We start from the raw sequence: 20,797 nt of genomic DNA on the forward strand, positions 1-20,797 counted from the left end.
ATAGATGTATAGCTTTCCTACGTAAAAACAACACTACTGAAAGCTGAGAGAGGAAAGAAAAGACCCAATTTATAAAAGCAAACAAAAAAATAAGTTACATGTGAATAAGCTTAACAAGTGCACACACACATGCACGTGTGTATGTGTTTGTATAAGCAGTCCTTGCTTTGCACGGTTCTGATATGCATGGATTTTGGTTACTATGTCTTAGTTAAATGTCACCAGTTCCCCAACAGCCTTGTTCGAATTTCAGTTACCAAGGAATGTTAACTGTAAGTAACTGTAGAGTATAAATTTCACTGGTAGTTCTTCAGGTCACTATGTTAACACAGGTGCTTCACGATCAGCAACGAATCACGTCACTTCTTTCAAAGTCTCTCAGTGATTGGTTCCCCAACTTCTATTCAGTTCACTCACAGATAGCAAAAGTATGCGATTATGTTGCCTCCTTCTCTCCCAGTGATAAACCTAAATGACATTTTACAAAAATGGTAATTCAAAAAAGGGAACTGGCCAACAAAATGGAAGTGCAGCCAAAAACCAAAAAGTAGTAATGATGAAAATGAAATTAGACTCATATGTAAAGGGAGTTATAGAACAAAGAGCTGACACAGGAATGCTGCCACTGCCGCCACTGAAGAAACTCTGTATATGCAGCCAGAGGATCTATACGAAGATGAACTTAATGACGTAAATGAGGAAAGAAGTTCCCAGAGGTAGTTATGCTAAGTTCCCAGAGGAAGTTATGCTGGTAAAAAATTTCACAGTACAGAAACCCTTGGAGGTATTTCATAATATTGAAGGAGCAAAGGATAAAATATTGAAACCTGATTCATACTCAGAGGGGTAGGACAATTGGCTGAGGCAAAGAAATGCTCACTCCATGCTGAAAGGTGTACAATGAGAAGCAAGCATTATGCAAACTACTCTTGATAAGTTTCTTACAAAGAAATAAAATATTTTAATTCTCAATGTTTCTAAACTTTAAATTATAGTGTATTAAATTAACACTACTTCATTTTTCATTTCTCTTTACATTTATAACTAATGGTAAGAGAGTTTTTAATATTTTAAGAAGAAAATTTAAGATCATCCAAACAGAAGATCAATAAGGAAACATTGGCCTTAAATGACACATCAGACCAGATGGACTTAACAGATATATACAGAACCTTCCGTCCAAAAAGTGCAGACTACACATTCTTTTCAAATGCACATAGAACATTCTCCAGGATAGATCACAGATCAGGCCCCAAAACAAGTCTCAATATATTTAAGAAGACTGAAATAGCATCAAGAATCTTCTCTGACCACAACGGTATTAGACAACAACACAAGAAGAAAACTGGAAAAGTCACAAATATGTGGAGATTAAACAAAATGCTACTGAACAACTATTGGGTCAATGAAGAAATCAAAGGAGAAATAAAAAAACACATAGAGATAAATGAAAATATGACATACCAAAAACTATGGGACACAGCAAATGTGGTACTAAAAGGGGAGTTCATAGCAATAGAGGCCTACCTCAAGAAACAAGAAAAATGTCAAATAATCTAATATTATACCTAAAGGAACTGGAAAAAGAATGATAAAGGAAGCCCTAAATCAGAAGAAAGGAAATAATAAAAATCAGAGCAGAAATAAATGAAATAGAGACTAAAGAGACAAAAGAAAAGATCAATGAAACTAAGGCTCATTCTTTGAAAAGACAAACAAAAGTGACAAACCTTTAGCTAGATTCACTAAGAAAAAAGACAGAAGGCTCAAATAAATAAAATCAGAAATGAAAGAGGAGAAATTAAAATGGATATCAAAGAAACACAAAGTATTATAAGAGAATACTTTGAAAAGCTATATGCCAATAAACTGGATAATCTAGAAAAAATGGATAAATTCTTAAAATTATACAACCTTCCAAAACTGGATCAAGAAGAAATAGATAATCTAAATCAATCAATCACTAGTAAGGAGATTGAAACATTAATCAAAAACCTCCCCCAAAACAAAAGTCCAGGACCAGATAGTTTCTCTGGTGAATTCTACCAAACATTCAAAGAAGATTTAATACCTATCCTTCTCAAATTCTTCCAAAAAACTGAAGAGGAGGGGATGCTTCTGAATTTATTCTACAAAGCCAACATTATCCTGATACCAAAACCAGACAAGGACAACACAAAAAAAGAAAATTACAGGCCAAAATCACTGATGAACATAGATGCAAAAATCCTCAGCAAAATATTAGTAAATCAAATGCAACACTACATTAAAAGGATCATATACCATGATCACGTGGGATTTATTCCAGGGATGCAGAGATGGTTCATCATCCACAAATCAACCAACCTGATACACCACATTAAAAAAATGAAGACTAAAAGTCACATGATCATCTCAATAGATGGAGAGCAAGCATTTGACAAGATACAATATCCATTTATGATAAAAACTCTGAATAAGATGGGTATAGAAGAAAAGTACCTCAACATAGTAAAGGCCATATATGACAAACCCACAGCTGATACTATTCTCAATGGAGAAAAACTGAAAAGCCATCCCTTCAAGAACAGGAACCAGATGTGGATGCCCACTTTTGCCACTCTTATTCAACATAAAATTGGAAGTCCCAGCCAGAGCAGTTAGGCAAGAAAAAGAAATAAAGGGGATCCAAATTGGAAAAGAAGTAAAACTGTCACCATTTGCAGATGACATGATTTTACATATAGAAAACCCTAAAGAATCCACCAAAAAACTATTAGAAATAATAAATGCTTACAGTAAAGTTGCAGGGTACAATATCAACACACAAAAATCAGTAGTGTTTGTATACACTAACAATGAAACAGCAGAAAGAAAAATCAAGAATACAATCCCATTTATAATTGCAACAAAAAGAATAAAATACCTAGGAAAAAATTTAACGAAGGAGGTGAAAGATCTGTACGCTGAAAACTATAAAACATTGTTGAAAGAAATTGAAGAAGTTCAAAGAAATTGCAAGATACTTCCTGCTCATGCACTGGAAGATTAACGTAGTTACAACGTCCATACTTCCTAAAGCAATCCACAGATTCAAGGCAATCCCTGTCCAAGTCCAAATGATGTTTTTCATGGAAAGAGAATAAAGAATCCTAAAATTGATAAGGAACAACAAAAGACCCCAAATAGCCAAAGGAATCCTGAGAAAAAAGAACAAAGCTGGAGGTATCACACTCCCTGGTTTCAAAATACACTACAAAGCTATAGTAATCAAAACAGCATGGTACCAGCACAAAAACAGACAGATCAATGGAACAGAACTGAGAGCCCAGAAATAACCCATATATTTGTGGACAGCTAATTTTTGACAGAGGAGCCAAGAAAATAAAACAGAGAAAGGAAAGTCTCTTCAATAAATGGTGTTGGGAAAACTGGACAGAGACGTGCAAAAGAATGAAAGTAGATCATTATCTTACACCATACACAGAAATCAACTTGAAATGGATTCAAGACCTAAGAAAGACCTGAAACCATAAAAGTCCTCAAAAAACATAGGCTCTTTGACATCGATCTTAGTAGTATCTTTTTGAATATCATGTCTCCTCAGGTAAGGGAAACAAAAGAAAAAATAAATAGACGGGACCACATCAAATTATAAAGCTTCTTGCACAGCAAAAGAGAGCATCAACAAAATGAAAAGGCAACCTACCAAGTGGGAGAAGATATTTGCAAATCAACTACTCGGTAAGAGGCTAATATCTAAAATATAAAAAGAACTCATACAACTCAACAACAAAAAAAACCCCAAAAACCTGATTAATAAATGGGGAGAGGATCTGAACAGAAAGTTTTCTAAGGAAGACATACAGATGGCCAACAGAGACATGAAAAGATACTCAATATCACTAATTATTAGGGAAATGCAAATCAAAACCACAATGAGATATCACCTCACACTCATCAGAATGGCTATTATTAAAAAGACAAGAAATAACAAGTGTTGGAGAGGATGTGGAGAAAACGGAACCCTCATGTACTGCTGGTGGGAATGGAAGCTGGTGCAGCCGCTATGGAAAACACTATGGCGATTCCTCAAAAAATTAAACATACAACTACCATATGATTCAGCTATTCCACTTCAGAGAATTTATCCAAAGAACAGGAAAACACTAACTCGAAAAGACATACACACCCCTATGTTCACTGCAGCATTATTCACAATAGCCAAGCCCTGGAAACAACCTAAGCCCACTGACGGATGAATGGATGAAGAAGACAGAGCACTACTCATAAAAACAGATGATATCTTGGGGCTAGCCTGGTGGCATAGTGGTTAAGTCCACGTGCTCTGCTTCGGTGGCCCAGGATTTGCAGGTTTAGATCCTGTGCGGACCTAGCACTGCTTGTTGAGCCACTCTGTGGCGCCATCCCACATAAAATAGAGGAAGATGGGCACAGATGTTAGCTCAGTGACAATCTTCCTCAAGCAAAAAGAGGAAGATTGGCAAGAGATGTTAATTCAGGGCCAATCTTCCTCACACACACACACACAAAAGATGAAATCTTGCCATTTTTGACAGCATGGATGGACCTTGAGGGTATTATGCTAAGTGAAATAAGTCAGATGGAGAGAGCCAAATACTCTGTGATTTCACTCATATGTGAAAGATAAAACAACAACAACAACCAAACACACAGACACAGAGAACAGATTGGTAGTTACCAGCGGTGAAGGAGGGGAGGGCAAAGTAAGTAAAAGGGCACATATGTATGGTGACCAATGGAACTAGAGTTTTGGTGGTGAACACAGTCTACACAGAAGTTGAAATATAAAGATGTACACCTGAAATTTACATAATGTTATAAACCAACGTTACTTCAATAAAAATTTAAAAGAAAAGAAAATGTAAAGGTCTTGGAGGAACTGTAATTTTCACCATTAATTATTAAGATTGCTTTGTATGGTTTTGGCTTGCATGGTCATATTTACAATCCCATGCTGTTGTACAAACCAAGGGCTACCTGATACATATACACATATGTATGTGTGTGTGGCTAGTCACACACATGAAACAAGAAATGTACACAATAATATACATGAAGAAAACTTTAAATAGTACTGAGGGACAGAACAGATGACTTGAACAAATGGAAAAGCTCACACATTGTTTGTATAAAATTGTCAATTCTTTCTAAATTAATCTAGAAGCTGAAGATGATTCCAATACAAATAACAGTATTTTGGGGCCAGCTCCGTGGCTGAGTGGTTAAGTTCACGCACTCCGCTGCAGCGGCCCAGGGTTCGGATCCTGGGCACGGACATGGCACCGCTCGTCAGGCCACGTTGAGGCGGTGTCCCACATCCCACAACTAGAAGGACGTGCAACTAAGATATACAACTGTGTACAGGGGGGATTTGGGGAGATAAAGCAGAGAAAAAAAAAAAGATTGGCAACAGTTGTTAGCCCAGGTGCCAATCTTAAAAAAAAAAAAATTATATTAAAAAAACCCCAGTATTTTAAGAGGAAACTAGAGAAGTTGATTCTAAAGTTCATATGTGCATGTATGTATTACCCATTCTAAATGAGTAAGAAACTGAACTACCTACAAAATCCACATACTTAATTTCATTCCTTACCACTACTTCTCCCATAGAATTTGGTTTAATCTGCATATACAATTGAAAAAATGTTTTTTTGTGTGAAATTAACTATATAAAAGAGTGGTATAAGGTGTATATGCAATTAAAAAAAGTAATAAACACAGTGTACACAATACCTGCTTAAGGAGAACACTGCCTTTACCTTAAGAGCTCTCTTCACCTTAAGAGCTCCTCCAAGATCTCACTTCTCTTCCTCCTCAAAAGAGGCACCACTTTCCTGAATTTTTATATTGTATGATTTGCTTACTTTTTCTTAGTTTTACCTATATGTATCCCTAAACAACCGTTCTTTTGCATGTTTTTGAGCATGTAAACAGAAGCATCCTTCACGTTTTCTTGTGTGACGTGCTTCTTTATCTTAGCTCAATGTTGCTGAGATTTATCCATGGCGATAGGTATAGCTCATTCACTCACAGGGTACCCTGCTTTACTCTGATTTTTACCTCTGCAGTTTCTTAAATTCCCTGACAGATTGCTATACATTTAAATGTTGTTTTTCATATTTATCCAGCATTTTAGTTATCTTTATTGAGAGAGCTGTGCAAGTTACCTAGTTTGCTCTGTTGTCTGAAATGCGACCCTCCTCCTTTAGTTTAAATTGCTAAGCCAATTTCTGTCCTGCTCAACTGGTCAGCAAATGCTGTCTTTATTAAAAAATTTTTCTGATTATATAATCTATATTCCTTATACAAAAATGGAATATACAGGCAAGTAAAAATCCAAAATTTAAAAACTTTCTTGTATAACTTCCCACCAGTCTTTTCAAATGTACGTATGTAGATCTGAAGCAAAAGTGGAATGATACTATAGATTTTTAATCCCATTTTTGACAATGTTTCATGAGTATTTTCTCAAGTGAAAAGTTACACATTTTCAAGAAGGGTATAATGTTCCATCCTAATATAATACAATATCATAATTTAACCATTCTAATATTTCTAGAGTTAGAATGTTTTCAATCTTTTTAACATTGTAAACAATCTTGTAACAAATATCTCCTACATCTAAATGCATCATTGATTATTTTATACGATAAAGTCCATCCCCCTCACCCCGAGAATCTTTAATAATAATAAAGGAGAAGTAAACACTCATAATGAAGACAGAAGTTAAGACAACATTCCTTTGAAACACCCTATGTGCCCACTTTGGTTGCCTCCTCTTCCTGTCCCTGAGGTAAGAACATTCCTGAACTGTAGGACAAGGCCATTTTTAAGACTTTTGATAGGTCAGTATTTATTACCACAGGCAAAAACCAGGTATAATGAAACAGTACATTTAAATTAATAACGGAGGGGCTGGCCCCATGTCTGAGTGTTTAAGTTCACGTGCTCCACTTCGGCGGCCCAGGGTTTTGCTGGTTTGGATCCTGGGCACGGGCACGGCACTGCTTGTCAGGCCACGCTGAGGCAGTGTCCCACATGCCAAAACTAGTAGGACCCACAACTAAAATATACAACTATGTACTGGGGGGATTTTGGGAGAAAAAGCAGGAAAAGAAAAGAGTGGCAACAGTTATTAGCTCAGGTGCCAATCTTTAAAGAAAAAAAAATTAATAATGGATATCTATGTAAGTTGTGAATCACATATTCCAGAAGTAAATGCTCCAATTATTTTTAGAATAGTTTGTGGAGGACAAGTATACCTTAAGGTATAAGAGTTTGAGACTAGCTAAAATTTACAGTGAAATATTACTGTTTGAAATGCTCTTTGCTAATAATTCAGACTTTCATTAGCTTTCCTATGTAAACAATGCATATAGATCAAGCCTTTTACTTTCTTGCACTAGTCTTTCCAAATTTTTCTCTCCCACCCTACTGGACAAAGACTTATTTCTATAAAGTTTGCTGACTTGGTTAATCGATATCCTTTAATATGAAGAAATCCTTAAAATCTTTTTTAAAGAGAGGACGGGAGAGAGAAAGCAAAAGCAGTGAGCTGAACAACTCAGCCCTAATGCTATGAGCACCTTCCTCAGGCTGCTACAAATGCTATTCTGAAGGGAGCTTAAAATGGTGAATATTCATTATAAGATCTAAGCATGAAAAAAACATGGGAATGACTTGAGAAGGTGACATACTTACCAAAATGATTAGAGGAGAAGGGACACTACAGAAAAGCCTCAACTTCAAAGTTATCTAACAGTGGCTTAAACCTATTTTCACTCCCTTTCTTAGAATATATTTCTTTTAGCTAAAGTATTATTTTCTCATTTTCCATTCCCTCGTCACCTTTCCTTATACAATTATATGGAGCAAACAAAATTCTCTTAGTCAAAAAAGTTAGAGGCAACCATTATTATACCATCATCCTGTTTTATTCACTTCCCTGCATTTATTTTCTGAAATTATCGTTTACTTATTTACTGCCTATCTTCTTTCCTGAAGATGTAAATTACGTGACCATATGTTTTGCTGAGTCAGAAAATGAATAGCTGACTCTATATCAACCTGTACTACACATGTAGCACCTAGAGAAAGCACAGAACATATGTTTGGAAACAGGGTTTCTACCATGTCAACAATAGACCAGCAACATTCCTATTTCCAGTTACCCCATACACTGGGCAAAAAATCAAACCAAAGCAAAGCAAAAGCAAAGCAAAACAAAACTGTATTGACACTAGAGTGATACTGGCTCAGCACAAGGTTGACGTAAGAGAAGCCATATTGTAGAAAAGAGACCATACTGTAACTTTGAATGACCTCTGCCTCACTAACCCAGCTGGATAAGCACCCTCCAGGAGATCCACCTGCTCTGTAGATTTTATGAGCCCAGTTGCGCATGTACCTCCCAGGTCCGATAAGATGATAACTTCGTTCTTTTGAGTTCCTTAGGAATGCGATGACCCCTGAACAGAGTCTATGCCGACAGCCATCATCAATGAAAACTGAAAGATGTGGTGTGGCGACTCCCAGGTCAACATTTCTAACCTCCTCCCCTATAACCCATTGGCCTATATAACTGGTTCAAGATTCTGTGCCCCCCTTAAGATGGTTCTTTTGGACACTATTTGGCCATCTTCCCTTTTGCTAGCAAGCTGTAATAAAATGCCCTTTCTCTGCCACCATCTTGCCTCTCGATGACTGGCTTTTGTCTCACAACAAGCAAACTGTGCCCTTTGTGCGGTAACAGAAATCTGGCAACAACGAAGGGACGATAAATCCTACTCATGGCCAGTCGACCTTGGACGGGTGACCTGTTGGGTAAGTCTCTCTCGGCTGCTGAGGCTGTTTCTCTCGGGGATCTGCCCTTCCTGCTCTCCAATGCCAACGCTGGCTGCCTCCTAATGCTCCCTATGGTGGAAAGAGAAACGGCTACTTGGGGTGCGCTGACAGGCTCACATCTGTCGTAGGGTAAGTTGCCTCGGGGGTGCACCACTAAGAACTTTCCCTCCCCCCTATCTGGGATCCCCTCTTTGAGGCGCGGGACCATCTGGTTAATAGGGTGCCCTACCAGAGTGGGAAAAGGTATAGGACCTCACCTGAAATCTAGGAACAGGTTCACTGGTATCTGGTTTTTGTGTGTCTGTGAAGAGCTCCAGGATCAAACGACTTTTGGGTAAGTGACCTCGTTAAAATGTGCCTGTGCCTAAAACTGTCTAATATCTCATCAGGATAGTGGGTTAGGGGTCGTACTGGTGAGATCTGGTTGCTGGGTTAAAGTCCCAAGGCTGGGATTGTAGGAGACAATGAAAAGGGGTGACAGCCACTGGGGCACTCAAAAGGATTGGGTTAGAGTCATGAGCTCTGGATTAGAGTCCCAGGAGGATAGGATTTTCGTATCTGTTCATGTTTGTCTATATCTGACTGTTCTATTTGTTAAAATTGGCTGTTTGGGGACTGAGTTTCTTGGTGATTGTAACAAATTCTCTTTAGAAATTGCCTTGTTTGTTGCAGCCAACTTGGGAAAAGCCCCCTAAAATGGGGATAACTGTAAACAGCTGGCATGATAACCAGAGATGATTTAAAATTGCAGTTGCCATTTTGGACTCTTTTTGACCCTCCAAACCAAGGAACAAGGAAAAATCTTTAATCTTTAAAGAGTCAAGGGCTCCACCCTTCCACCAAAGGTTTCAAGGAGCTGTAAAGGTTTACAGAGAACAGCAGAATCTTAACCAAGCTTGTTTGTGTCCTGAGGGCTTGGCTTGACAACAGTCAGGTTGGGGTTGGACCAATACGATTGGACAAAAATACGGCTGCACTCCATTTTGCAGTAAGAGATAGTTGGACAGAAATGCAGGTTGCACTCCTGTATGTGGCTAAGAGTCCTACCAAACTGCCGTCAGCCTCAGGGGAACTACCTTGGCCGTTAGAAGAAAGCCTGGGCTGGGCCTTCATCATAAAGGTCTTGATTTCAGGGATGAGTGAAATTTTTGTGATCTGATTCTAGCTGCAGCGTAAATATATTTTTGACCAGCAATGTCTAAATTCTGAAACAATGGGAAACGCTAATTTGATCCCCACCTGTAGCCCCTTAGGCTGCATTCCCCTGAATTGGGCGACTTTTAGCTATAGGGAGTCCGAGCTACTGAGTACTAATTGTATTGATCCTTTCCTCCCAGAGAGAGCCACTATTTTTCCTTGTCTCTGTTTTTTTGTGTGTGTGTCATTTGTCATAAAAGGGAAAAACCATAGAGCAAGATGTAGGCACTCCATCAGCCTGTCGTCTGGGGGGCTCCAGTAGGCTCTGCCATAGGGCCTGCCTATGGAGTGTGCACATAAGGTGGAAGCTGTTGCTAAGGGCATCCTGGAAGCCAAAAGGGTTGCGATATTGGTGGGCATGGGTTGAGCAGTTAAGAGCCACTTGGGCGCTCACCACCTCAAAGTCTCCTGTGAAAGGATGAGTTGGTCACGGAACGGGGTAGATGACACAGGTCCCCCTTTCAACTTCAAGAAAATGTCTGTGCAATGACAAGCCACTCTGTAAAGCATACACAATGCCCAACCTGGAGGCACCTCCCCCCAGGTATTAGTCTGGCTCTGAGACCCAAAGCATAGCTAAAACTGTTAATGTGCATATAAGATGAGATTTTCCTTTTCCTTTTTCTCTAGTGCTATATCTTGAGAACTTGGCTTTATGACCTCTCTGGTCAGGAGGGGTCCCAATCCATCGGGAGCCTTTGTTGTCTGAGACTTTGTTGCTTGTTACTGCACTACTGCCTGTGCAGTGGAAGCCTTTGCTTTCTTGGACTGTTTTTGGGAGTGAACTTTCTGGATCTTGTGGGGGCTGCTCCTTTTACACTCTCTTTTGCGGATGCCTCCTGTATCCACAGTTAAGCCATAAATGCTTGTAGGTACTGGAACACTAAAAACTGACAAGGAAAATATGACCCAGAAACTCCATCTTGGAGAAAACTTGAGTGGTTTCTCTGTTCCTTTGTGATATAATTGGACAGGAAGATCAACCTATAATGTCATTTAAGTTACAACCCAATTGCTCAGAAATTAAGAGCAATTATCATTAAAAAAAATCTTTGCAAGACTGGAAATGCAGCTCTAGAGGCAGTTTAGGTCCCACCTATTTCCCTTCTCTCAAAGAGCTTGAAAATCCTCTGGGGAATATCTAGTCCATCACTAATTCCTAGGACTTAAGGAAGAAAAAAAGGAAAAAGCAAGAAAAATGGCCAGAAAAGCACCCTCATCAAAAGTCTAGCATCTTGAGTGTCTTCTCCACAAATGTTAGTGAAAAAGACTTAAAACAAAATTTGGATTAATAATTAGGGAGCCTTATACCTGACTCACGGCAGTAATTTTAAAACAACAGCTGTGCAGTCTCTCTGTGTGTCTATATGTATGTTATGTGTGTGATATTTTTACCACTGGAGAGTGTGACCAAAAATTAAGAGCTCTGTTTAATTGGTTTAAAATAAGTGCTTACGTAAATTATTTCTAAACAGAAAAGAAATTAACCCAAATGTCTTTTAAGTTAACATGATATAAATTAATCTTTGGTAACTGAAAACTGATTTAAGTTTGTTGGTTTGATTAAAATGGACATGTTTTCAGAGTTATCAGCATTGGATGTGATGCAGACATGCAACCTTTATTCAACATTTATTGGTCAAAGAAGCTGATGTTACCTTTACCACAAACCTGGTTACCGGGCTGGCCCATGGCCAAGGAGTTAAGCTTGCGTGCTCTGCTTCAGCGGCCCAGGGTTTCACTGGTTTGGATCCTGGCCACAGACACGGCACTGCTTGTCAGGACCCACAACTAGTAGGACCCACAACTAAAATATACAACTATGTACTGGGAGGATTTGGGGAGAAACAGCAGGAAAAAAAAAAAGAAGACTGGCAGCAGTTGTTAGCTCAGGTGCCAATTTCTACAAAAAACAACTGGTCAGCAAAACAATAACTTAAAATGATGGCTAATTTTGTCTAATGTCTCATGAAATTTTGTAGGCAATCTAAGTAACTATCAGAAATAGGTAAACTGAATAAATGTAAAAAGGGTAAAATTTTGGGGGAAACTTTTTAATAATGATTACGTTATGATATACGTACTTAAAACAATTTAAGATGATGGCTGCTTTAGTGTCACATGAAGTTCTTGTGAGTAATCTGATTGTTATAAACAAATGGTCGAGATGTAAGTAAGATAAGAGTTTACAAACTTTTAGCAATAATTACAGTTTATGACATGAGTACTTAAAATAGTTCCAAAATTTCTTTGGTAACTTGAAAAAGTGAAATTTTGTTAGGTTAAAGTCAATGATGGAAACTCCTTGAGTGTCTAGATCATTTCCAAACAAGTTAGAATATTAGACGTTAATTATTAAATCTGGTTTATCTACTTTTGGCTTCTTATTACAGAGAAACTAAAATATATTTGGGTCTATTAGTAAACATGTCTTGTATTTTATTAAAGATTATTCTATGTCTCTAGGAATTATTACAAAGTGTTTATGAATCTGCCAAGCCATAGAATGTTAATACAAAAGACAGTTTATATTTGACTTTTTAGTTTTTTTAAGGTCTGTAAGGGTTAAAAATTCTAATTAATATGAGTAATTAAAGCTACCAAAGGGGCCAGTCCCATGGCTGAGTGCTTAAGTTCGTGTACTCCACTTCGGCAGCCCAGGATTTCACCGGTTCAGATCCTAGGTGCAGGCATGGCACTGTTCCTCAGGCCATGCTGAGGTGGCATCCCACATAGCACCACCAGAGGTGGTCACAACTAGAATATACGACTACGTACTGGGGGGCTTCAAGGAGAAGAAGGAAAAAAAAAAAACAAGACTGGCAACAATTATTAGCTCAGGTGCCAATCTTTAAAAAAAAAAAAGCTACTAAAAATTAATGAGGAAAACATCTTTGTGTTAAAGGAAAGTAAGATATATTTTCAGTAGAGAAGGAATAAAGAATGGAGATTTTGTTTTTGTTTTCTTAAAAAAATATATACATGTACATTCAAATCCTGAATGAAGTCTTTCTTTTGACCTGGGAGAAGGAAAAAATTTTTTTCTTTGAGAATTTTCAGAAGGCCCCTGGGACTTCTCAAAGAAATTCTCTCTCTCTTCCTATAAGGAGGAAGATATTAAACTTATTAGACTTACTTGGTATGTTAAATTATATGGGAAGCATTGTCAAATAAGTGATGATAAATCTTCTTAAATGGTATTAAAGGGTAAGTCTTATTAATATAAATGTTTTAAAAATTATGTAACATTCCTAAAATTCTGATCTGTCCTGGTTATCAGCCGTAATTCTAGTTGTTATCTTGAAGCATTGTATGTCACAGATATAGGCAAGTTTCTTTGTCAATTGCCATTTTGGGGTTTGGTTGTTTACAGATAGTTATCGTTTTACTCTAATGGTTTTGCAAAATATGTTTTGTCTTCAGAGAAATTCATGGAAAGGACTCTGACACTCCAGAATACAGGCTTCTGATAAACTTTCCAACTATAAAACTGGGCTGGTTAAGAAATTTCAGAACTCTAACAGCGAAACTGATGACCTGATGAAACTACTAACAGAAGATTAGGATCAAGAATTGATTACATAGGACTGAATGAACTGATGAGGATGATTGTAATTTACAGGACTTTTTGTTTGAAACATTGATTTCTTTGATGTTTTGTTTTTTCAGATTTAAGGAGGTCTTTTTCTCTTTTCCTTAAGCTAACTATGACCTATAGCAATTTGGTAAGATCACACCTTTGTAAGCAGAATTGAAACATTTATTTTTTTCTCCCTACCTGATCCCTCCAGAATTTGGAACCTCTTAGTGAGTATTGTTCTCATGGCAATATAGTTATTTGCATAAGTTCAATAAGAATCTGTTCTCTTTATAACAGGACATAATTGAAAACATTGGTTACATTACCAAAGCTTTGACTGGAATGTCATATTTGAGAGAAACATACAGACTCAGATATGACCAGGCAGCTTTTGAGGAATAAAGGTTCACTTTCTGGAATAAAGCCACTTGGAAATATTGGCCTGGTACCTTGTTTCCTAGCAACCTTACCAGGTAAGTAAGGAAGGTCACTTATCTGACAGGTGCCTAGAATCTCAAAATATTTTGGGGAACAACAAGAGAAGAGAGGAATTCATCCAAATCTAAGGTATTGCAGGTGAAGCCTGATAACAAATACTCGGCTTGGCTTTTCTGGCCTCAAGAGGCCTTTAAAGTTCAATCTGAGATTCCTTATAAAAAGTTTCAGCAAAGCATATTTAAAAGAGCCTATGTGATTAATGACTGTTCTTGCTGTACTTATGTAAATGAATGAAAGAAGTTTGATTGAAGCTATACTTATTTTGCAAACCAAAGAGTCTTAATTGGCTATCTTTGGTAAAAATGAGGGTGGTTTTAGAGAGAAAAATTATTTCAGTAAAAACTATAGTACACATTCATGGATATTAGATTCTAGATCTGTTAACTGTCTTTGAGGTTTTTGTCTTATACCTGTTAACTGGACTGGATCCTGAATTATTCTAGTTTTTTGAAATATCTGGCTACAAATCTCCAAACTAACGTTTTCAATTTTTTCCCATCATTTTCACTTGGAATCACTGAGAACTGAACCTGCCCTTTTGCCTGAAGCCTTGCAAACTGAAGCTGGAGGATGTGATATAAACTTAAGAGAGATTCATGTCTGTTGCCTCACATCATGTCTGTTGACTGGCTGCCTCCTGGGCTCAGGAACTGGTTTATAATTTTCTCCCACCATTGACCTTGTTTTTCTTTTTGTCTCTCTAGAAATGCTTCTTATGAAATATCTGGTTACTTGTTTACACAACATGAGCCTAACTTTTGGAGCCCACTTCCATCACCATCTTACTAAGAGACTGGCTTAAAGAGGTGGAACAACGTATGCCCCTCATCAATAGGATGTCCCTCAAGATTGAGGAACAAAAAACAAAAGGGGGGGAACTGATACCAACTCAACACAAGGTTGATGTAAGGGAAGCCATATTGTAGAAAAGAGACCATATTGTAACTTTGAATGACCTCTGTCTAACTAGCCCAGCTGGATAAGCACCCTCCAGAAGATCTAACTGCTCCATAGATTTTATGACCTCTGCTTGTGTATGTACTTACCAATCACAATAAGACAATAACTTCATTCTTTTGAGTTCCTTAGGAATGTGATGACTCCCGAACAGGGTAGCCATCATCAACGAAAACTGAAAAATCTGGTGTGGCAACTCTCAGGTCAACATTCCTAATCCCCTCCCCTATAACCCACTGGCCTATATAACTGGTTCAAGATTCTGTGGCCCCCTTAAGATGGTTCTTTTGGACATTAGTCAGCCATCTTCCCCCTTGCTAGCAGGCTGTAATAAAATGTCCTTTCTTTGCCACCATCTTGCCTCTTGACGACTGGCTTCTGTCTTGTGGTGAGCAGATTGTGTCCTCTGCGTGGTAACAAGAATAGCAGCAGCAGATTTATATGACATCACCTATCACAAGTTTGTTTTGCGCCTTTAGTGGAACTGCCTGATGCTCCTGATGATAGAGCCATTTGGTACTTCAATTATTCAAGTCATCAAGTTATACATGTGATGTGAGGAAACAAGGGAACATCCTAACAGCAGGGGTGCTGGTCTCCTGGTGTAGCCTGTAAATAAGGCTGGACCAGAGCTTTGGAATGCCAGAATGAACACAATTTCTATGGCAAAGAATAAAATCCAACCCACATCTGTATGAAAAATGTTTTCTTCTTGATGCAAGAAAGCTATTTTTGGCAATCAAATGAAAGCCAATGTAGAAATCTGTGATATTGTGATTTAGAGTAAGAAATATATATTTGGTCTTTGTCCTAGTTTCTGGCACGGAGCTCCTAAAACCCTTGGAATTTCCTAAGTGATGACTGCATAAAGGTGTCTTTTGTTACATTAATGAGTGAGTTCAGGAAAGCACCTGAGGATGGGGGCTGGTCGCCAGAGGAACCAACCACGTGACTGAGGTTGGAACTTTCATCCCACCTCCCAGGGGAGGAGAGAGGGAATGGAGATTGAGTTCAGTCACCAATGGCCAATGATTTAATCAGTCATGCCTATGTAATGATGGTTACATAAAACCCAAAAGGACAGTTCAAAGAGCATCCAGGCTGGTGACCATGTGAAATGCTGGGAGAGTGGCAGGCCCAGAGAGGCCATGGGAGCCTTGCCGCTCCTGGGCCTTGCCCTGTGTATTTCTTCATGTGGTTTTCATCAGTATCCTTTTTAATAAATTGGTAACTGTAAGTAAACTAGTTTCCTGAGTTCTGTGAGCCACTCTAGAAAACTAATCAAACCTGAGGAGGGGGTCATGGGAACTTCCGATTTATAGCTGGTTGGTCAGAAGCACAGGTGACAACCTGGTGTCTGAAGTGGGGGGCAGTCTTGTGTGACTGAGCCCTTAACAGTGGGATCTGATGCTGTCTCCAGGTAGACAGTGCCAGAACTGAGTTAAATTTTTAGAACATCTGGTCAGTGTCCGCTGAAAACTGAGTTAATTGCTTGGTGCTGTAGAAAACATTTTACATTGGAAAACCGAAAGCTTCTCAGTATCTGGCTAAAAATCTTGGACTGAATTTTTCTACAGGCTTTCTCCCAATTCCAATGGGTTAGCTACTTTAGTCCTAGAACACCAGGGAGATAAGGACGTGGTTAAAACACCTTATTTCTCTGAGCTAGGACCTTACTTGGAGCCTACCTTATTCCAGGTCTGATTCAATTAGGAGCAAGTGCCTTGAGGGTTAGGCGAAGAAAGCAGAAACTGGACGTCCTGTAAGATTTGAGGTGAGCTGAGTATAATTTGTTGGGACCAAGAGCAGGCTGACTTTAAATATCCCACAATGGCATATCGACTATTTTGAATTAAAGTTACTTGAGAAGCAAAAAGGGCATGCTGACCCTCCTGTTTCTGGTCCCCTGAAAGCAGGAAATAAATCTCCCATGTGAAAGGTGCTCTCCCAGCATCCTTATCACCAGAGCTAGGGAATTCTGGGCTGAGAGGCAGACATAAACAAACCTTGTTAATTTAATACAAACCTAAACTCTGCTTAAATTTCTCTCTTATTACACACCCTAAAACTAAGTTTCTTTGCCCTGTCATTGCTCACAAATTTATTGTTTCTTTGTATAAAAGATATACATATATTGCCTGCTTTGTTCACTCTCCAAGCACCATTTTCATGATCCTCCTGTGCACAACTAATTAAATTGGGTTTTTCTCCTGTTAATCTGGTCTTTGGTCAATTTTAGTATTATTCCAGGCATATGAACACAAGAAGGGTAGAAAGGGGATTCCCCCCGCCCCCCGACAACACATAAAAGATTTCAATAGAAATTCTGCAGTGGGGTTTCTCCTAGCACATTCACTTCGCTTCCTATGCTTTCAAAGGAATAAGTAACTAAGGCCCAGAGAAGTGGCCACTTCAAATTTTGTCATGAACCCAAGAAGTCTTCATGCTACTGTGAAAACCAAACTCCTTCAGTTCATCCCTTCAAAACAAAACATATCTTTTCCCTCCAAATTATGCCATCCGCTAAACTGTTTTCATTAAGACAAATTCAAGTTTTTCAAAGACTTGAAGAATTTTTCCCCAAGCCGACACAATTTACTAAAGATTCAACACGCCTCAGGTTACAAGAGACTTAAGAAGCCTGCAACCATGGTGGAAGGCTGGCCACAGAAGGTAAGACGGCCTGGGTCTGCTTCTTATCTCATCATTCACTTTCGCAACGGGCACGCTTGACAAGTCCACGCGGAGACATGCACTACGTGTTCCAGCTGAGGGCCCAGGCACGGCCAGCACCAACCCCCAGCCTGGGGAGGGAGCCTTCAGATGACTGCAGCCCCCAGCTGCCTGAGTGACCTCCAGCCTTTCACTGAGACCCCAGAGCTTGTGTGACAAGCCATCCTGACAGTGCCCTTTATGAATTCCTGACCCACAGAATCCCTGAGCACGATAAAGCAGCTGCTGCCCTACACCACTAAGTTGCGGGGTGGGGGGGGGGGGGGGGGGGGGGGGGGGGGGGGGGGGGCGATGAGCGGCAGTCGGCCTCATCAGCCGTTCTCTCTGGCACAGCAGAGACAGACAATGTGCACAGCTGACAGGAGCAAGGGTTCAAGCCCAGCTCTGCCACTTGTGAGACCTGGAGAAAGTTTTTATCTATTCTGTCTCTGTTTCCATATCTATGAAAATGGGATAGTAATATTCCTAAATACTAGGCTGTTGTCCAGATTAAGCGAGCTGACACAAACTGAGGGCTTAGTGCATTGCCTGGGCCACGAAAAATGTTCTAAAAAATGTTAACTATGATTATCATTTCTAATATATTTATATTTATGTAAAGACCAGACTTTATACAATGACTGACCACACTGAGGCAACGGTGTCATTCCAAAATGTCATTCCCATTGCTTAAAAACTTGCTGGTTTTTTTCCCCCAGTTTTGGTGCCACATTAGAAAATCAGTCTCATTAATACATAAGCACTCAGTATTTTTGGCCCAGCTGATGTGCATCCCTGAAAATCAGTCTCACTATTTTCTAAGCACACATTTTACCTCATCATCTTCCTTACTCACCAGGCTATTTCAAAAAATCAACTTCAGTTTCAGAGCATAAAGACACAGAAACCCTAACCACAAAGAAAAAAGATTAATAAATCTGACATTAAAACTAGAAATTTCTGTTCATCAAAAAAACCTCACTGAGAAGAGAAAGGCAACCCACAGCTTAGAGAAGATATGTGCAATATATGCAACAGACAGAGGCCTCGTGTTCAGAATACATAAAGAGCTGCTGCAAATGAGTACGCAGAAGGCAGATGACCCCATAAAGAATGGGCAGTAGCCTATGAACAAATGAAAAGATGCCCAACTTCATGAATTATCAGGGAAAACGCAAATCAGAACCACAACAACACACCACTACACACCTAGCAGAACGGTCAAAATTAAAGACCGACAACACGAAGAGCTAGTAAGGAACGGGGACGTGTCCCAAAAGTATTTAAAGAAGGTTAAAGGAAGAGTCACAGATTTCAAAGTTGGAAAATAAGAGTTATGAGAAAAAGTTGGTAATAATCACATGAGGGAGTAGTATGACAACAGTTTCTTTCTGTGTAGTGTGAATAAATTTGGAAAATGATATACTGAGTCTTCTCTTCTGTAACAGGAGGAGGATTCTCACAGGATGTTGTCCACTGCTAGGAAGACCCTAAGACAACTGCAACCAATCCTATGAGTCTGTGAATATTTTAAGAACATAAGAAAACGTAATCCCTAAGACACAGAAAGCTATCAAAATGAGACTTTAAGCTGTAAGTCTATTCAGGTAGATGTAACTCTCCTCCACAGGAGCAGAATCAATCGTTAAGCTCTTTCACAAATTTATCGTAACTGTATATTTGAGAGTTTCCTTGTTTGCTGTTTGTCGATAAGCTTCATGATGGCACTGATGATGCCTTTTTAATCAGGACTATAGTCTAAGAGTCTAGCACAGCTCCTGGAACATAATATTTGCTCAATAAATATTTCTCAGTGAATTTGAATGAACAGTCTAATTCTAGATCCAGAGGAATGTTATTTTATTATTGCTCAGATCGTAAGAATTTGGCACAGTATGTCATTAAATTTAAGAATAAAGACATCCCAAACATAAAGGCAAAGCTTTCTCCTCACACCAGATGAACCAGTGTCTCTGGTTTCCATCATGTTCTCCCATATAGTTCCTAGTGTAAATAATAAATGATACATGTTAAATACCACCTATCACTCCTCATCTACAATTTATCTCACTGAGTTATTTTTAATAATGGTTAATAGCCTTCGTTATACTTGGGGGAAAAATCTCTCTAAGGGATCCTAGTTTTAAAAACATTTGAAATAATAGAGACACTGTAGCAAGGTCAAAGACATTGCACAGAGCTACAAGACTCTGCAAACAGATAGTGTATGAAGAGTGATTATAAATAAGTCTGCTAGTTAGCAAATTAAGCAAATATTAAATATTTAAAACCATATATAGAGAGAGAATGCCACATTATGGGATGAAATAAAGGCATTTTAAGGCATAGTCTGTCAGGTTTTCATTAAATATTAACATAGTAACTTCCCTACATTCACCTGTGTCATACCTATAAACCCTGGGGAGAGAGTTAAAACATGAAACAAGTTCTGACAAGGGGTTAATGAGTTCATGCCGACAGCCCAGCACTATGGGTCATGGTGACTCGCTCAGCTTTGAGTGGGAATGTGATGTTCCATCATGTCTGCTAGTAGAACAAGCTGTCTAGCTCCGTGACAGCTAGACAAACTTTGCAACAATGTACCTTAACTATACATAAATAAGTAGTTTATTCTCAAGAGGCAAAGTTTAAGAAATAATGATTTCTATTTATCAACCTATCTTGACCAACTAAGAATGCCCACATTTTTTGACAATACCTATTAGAATTGCCTGTTGTAAAAAATCAACAAAATTAAATTAAATGACCTTATTCTACACATATGAGATCAATTTTCAAAAACAGAATCTTTCATAGGGAATTTTATTGCTTTTAAGTTTCAAGGATCTTTTGATGGAATATTGAGTATTTAACTGCCAAATCACTGAAATGTAGTCTAAGCAGTGAAAATTGCTAATAATTTATACCCAAATAAAACTGGAAACATAAAAATGATATAGACATCTTCCTGTATTTCAACTAGAC

The 20,797-nt window shown here is 38.6% G+C and overlaps 1 protein-coding gene across 9 annotated transcripts in view; it reads right to left on the reverse strand.

Moving 5' to 3' along the window:
• Window positions 1-20,797, reverse strand: part of ZNF507 (zinc finger protein 507) — a 57,156-nt gene that overhangs the window by 21,861 nt on the left and 14,498 nt on the right. The window lies entirely within an intron of this gene.

Source organism: Equus quagga, chromosome 13 (assembly GCF_021613505.1).
Source record: "Equus quagga isolate Etosha38 chromosome 13, UCLA_HA_Equagga_1.0, whole genome shotgun sequence".
In the NCBI taxonomy this organism is placed as follows: domain Eukaryota; kingdom Metazoa; phylum Chordata; class Mammalia; order Perissodactyla; family Equidae; genus Equus; species Equus quagga.